The 4434-nt window shown below is 35.5% G+C and overlaps 1 pseudogene; it reads right to left on the bottom strand.

The window, feature by feature from the left end:
* Positions 1–201: 201 nt before the first annotated feature.
* On the bottom strand, positions 202–1160 carry LOC125121085 (olfactory receptor 8U8-like; annotated as a pseudogene).
* Positions 1161–4434: the final 3274 nt, after the last annotated feature.

Below are 4434 nucleotides of genomic sequence, written 5' to 3'. Positions count from 1 at the left end.
TACGACACATCCTTATGGTAATTTATGCATATAAATTTTAATTTGAAGTCAAATTTGACCACGAAAAATTCAGAGAATGATTTTATTTTACAGCAAATAAATTTTTATTGGAAACTAAGTAAGAGCAAGGCACTCTATTAGTTTTAATAGTCAAGGGGAAAAAAAACATCATTAAGGAAAGTCCTCTTTTGTTTATTCAAATTATTTTTTAAATGTTATAAAGACAAAAGCCTGGTTTCTATTTATGATAACTTATTTCAGGGAATTCTTTACATACTTGTTCCTAAGACTGTAGATTAATGGATTCAACATGGGCATGATCACTGTGTAGAAGACCAAGGCCATCTTATCTGTGTCGAGGGAATGGTTGGAGCTTGGCTGTAAGTACATAAAGATGAGGGTGCCATAGAATATGGTGACTGCCAGCATGTGGGAGCTGCATGTGGAGAAGGCTTTGCGTCCTCCTTCAGCTGAGCACATCCTCAGGATGGCAGAGATAATGTATGTGTAGGAGACAAAGACAACCAGGACAGAGCAGATGAAAGTAACTCCAGCACAGGCCAACACTGAGAGCTATTTGGAGTGCATGTCAGAGCAAGTTAGCCTGAGGAGAGGCATGTCATCACAGTAGAAATGGTTGATGATATTAGATGACAGCAGGAGAGGTGGAAGGTGAGGATGGTATGAAACAGTGCCATCAAAAAGCTGTAGCTGTAGGGGGCTGTCACCAGCTGAATGCAGACTCCCAAGGACATTGAGACTGTGTAGAGGAGAGGGTTGCAAATGGTCACATATCTGTCATATGTCATGGAAGCCAGGAGCAAACACTCTGACACCATGAAAGTGAGAAAAGAGCCTAACTAAGCAGCACATGCATTGAAGGAGATGACATTTTGTTTGTACAAGAAATTCCCAAGCATTTTGGGTGTAATGACAGAAGCATAACAGAAATCAACAAAAGCCAGGTTGCTAAGAAAGCAGTACATTGGTGTGTTGAGTTTTGGATCTGTTCTAATGATTAGGATTAAACCTAAATTCCCTACTAATGTGAACAGTTAGATGGACAAGAAGATCACAAAGAGAGGCATCTTCAATTCCCTTTGATCTGTGAGGCCCATGAGAATAAACTCCTGGACCAGGGTGAAGTTGATCTGAGGCATTTAAGGAACCTGTGTGAGAAGTAGAGAAAAGAGCTGAATTCGAGTTGCCATTATATAAGTAGTGTTTTTATATGTGAATATATTGTGAAGAGATTTGGTGCTAATACCGAGATTGTTAACGTATAGGGATTCTGGGAGTCGGTGGAGAGACAAAAGGGATATATATATATACACACACATACATATATATGTGTATATATATATATATATATATATATATATATATATATATATATGAAAGGGATGCTTCTGTTCTCCCAATTCCATTGTCTACACAAAGAATGGAGCTGTGGAAGAGTCTGCATTCATCACCTGGGTTTCTGTTGAAAGGTCCTGGGCATTAAGCTATTTGCAACTTTAACCTGACTAGTGAAGAGGTTTATCTATTTATCTATTGTTTTCAATGAAAAAAAAAAAGGTAAGAAAAGAAAAAAAAGAGAGGAAAATTATTAACATGAATAGCATAAAGGAAAACAAATTTTCTTCAGTGGATCCTGTCTCTGATGGATCTCACATTGTACCTGTGCAGACCCAACTCTACATTGTTTCAATGCTGGAAGAAATATTTTGCATTTTGTTTTGCTTGAAAAATGTTTTACTTAAAGATCACTCTAGATTGCAAATTATCTTCACAGTTATCTTAATAATGCCAATACAGAAAAAATGGGTACATATGGAAGGCACAATGAGTTTATTTACTCCAATTTTTTGCTAAATCTTTATGTAAAAACCATATTGTTATGCCCAACCTATAGATGAGGAAGAGAAAATTGAAACATAAATACTACCCCCACAACAAAGTCAGAAGATTGGTTTGAGTACAGTTAGTTGGGTTTCAAATCCATATGTTTCTGAGTCAAAATTCCACAACTCATTATTATGCTGACACTACGGTAGATCTTATTTGTCCTGTTGTGAGAAACAAATTATCTCCAGGTTTTTGTTGTTATGATATTGCACAAACATCTTTATATTTTAAGGATGAAGTTACATGATCAAAGGAAATGAATTCTTGTAAAATTTTATGATAAATTGTAATTTAGAATAATGTTGATATTCTTTCCAAGGGATTTGGAAATGTATGTCTCCTTATCAGTTAGGTGATAAGTCTCTTTCAACTTGTTTACCTTTTATCATAGAAACATTATATTTCAATTATACTTTTTGTCTTCCTACTTCATTTATTTATTTTTTGGCCTCTTTGTCAACAATGATATCCTTTGATGTTTCTCTTCTGCTGTACATGCTAAGTTTTGTACACTTCCATACAAGAAAACATGGTTAAAGGGAAAAACCTATTTGTTTTTTAAAGCCTTTTGTAATTGTAATCTCTTCCTTGAAGAGTTACTTCCCAAGTTGAGTTAATATATTTCACATTTGTGTTCTAAAATCACTTTAGATATACTTCATTATATTTTCTCTCACATTTATAACAACAATCTATTCCCATACCTCTTCCTCTGATAAACATTAGATACTTTTTGGTTGACTGCCTTGCTATATTTTTCAATTTTTATAAAGTCTTTTCTATTCATGTGGTGTATGATGCTGATTGATGTGCATATGGTGAACCATCCTTGTGAACCTGGGATGAACCCAACCTGGTCATGGTGTATAATTTTTTTGATATGTTGTTAGATTCGGTTGGCTAAGATTTTGTTGAGAATTTTTGCATCTATATTCATCAATGATATTGGGCGATAGTTTTCTTTTTTGGTGGTATCTCTGTCTGGTTTTGGAGTGAGGGTGATGGTGGCATCATAGAATGTCTTTGGGAGTATTCCTTCTTCTTCAACATTTGAAAGAGTTTAAGGAGAATGGGCACCAATTCCTCTTTATATGTTTGGTAGAATTCACCTGTGAAGCCATCTGGTCCTGGACTTTTATTTGTAGGGAGTGTTTTTATGAACTCTTCCATTTCATTTCTAGTGATCGGTCTGTTTAGTTGGTCTGTTTCTTCTTGATTCAATTTTGGCAGCCTGTAAGATTCTAGAAAATTGTCCATTTCTTTCAGATTGTCAAACTTGTTGCCGTATAGTTGTTCATAGTATTCTCTTATGTTTTTTTTTTTTTTTTAATTTCTGCTGTATCCGTTGTGATTTCTCCTTTTTCATTTCTAATTTTGGTTCTTTGTGTTCTTTCTCTCCTCTTTTTAGTGAGTCTGGCCAGGGGGTTGTCAATTTTGTTCACCTTTTCAAAGAACCAGCTCTTGGTTTTATTCATTTTGTCTATTGTTTTTGAGTCTCTATTTTATTGATTTCCTCTTTGATCTTTATAATTTCCTTCCTTCTGCTGACTGTAGGCCTTTTTTGTTCTTCTTTTTCTAATTCATTTAGGTGGAGGGTTAAGTTGTCCATTTGGGATCTTTCTTCTTTTTTGAGAAAGGCCTGTATTGCTATAAATTTCCCTCTGAGCACTGCTTTCGCAGCATCCCATAGATGTTGAGCGGTTGTGTCTTCATTATCATTTGTTTCAAGGTAGTTTTTAATTTCCTTCTTGATTTCCTCATTGACCCATTGGTTTTTTAGTAGCATGTTGTTTCGTCTCCATGCAGTAGGTTTTTTCTCTTTCCTTTTGCCATGGTTGGTTTCTAATTTCATGGCATTGTGGTCAGAGAAAATACTTGAGATAACTTCTATGCTCCTAAATTTCTTGAGGTTAGCTTTGTGTCCCAATATGTGATCGATTCTTGAGAATGTTCCATGAGCATTTGAGAAGAATGTGTATTCTGCTTTTTTTGGATGCAGGGTCCTGAAGATATCAATTAAGACTAACTTTTCTATTGCTTCCTTTAGGATCTCTGTTGCTTTATTGGTTTTCTGTCTAGAGGATCTGTCCATTGATGTGAGGGGGGTATTAAGGTCTCCTACTATGATTGTATTCCCATCAATATCTCCCTTTATGTCTGTTAATATTTGTTGTATGTATCTGGGTGCTCCTATATTTGGGGCATATATGTTGATGATAGTCACATCCTCTCCTTGGATGGATCCCTTAATCATTAAGTAGTGTCCTTCTTTGTCTTTCTTTATGTCTTTTGTTTTAAAGTCTATTTTTTCTGATATGAGTGTCTTGACTCCTGCTTTTCTGTCGTGTCTATTGGCGTGAAATATTTTTCCACACCCTTTCACTTTCAATCTATATGTATCCTTTTTCCTAAGGTGAGTTTCTTTTAGGCAGCATATTGAAGGTTTTTGCCTTTTTATCCACTCAGCCACTCTGCGTCTTTTGATTGGGGCATTCTCTCAAGTCAGTCTCCCAAAGCAATAGAAAT

Source organism: Phacochoerus africanus, chromosome 2 (genome assembly GCF_016906955.1).
Source record: "Phacochoerus africanus isolate WHEZ1 chromosome 2, ROS_Pafr_v1, whole genome shotgun sequence".
NCBI lineage: Eukaryota > Metazoa > Chordata > Mammalia > Artiodactyla > Suidae > Phacochoerus > Phacochoerus africanus.
This window is presented reverse-complemented; position numbering and strand designations above follow the sequence as displayed.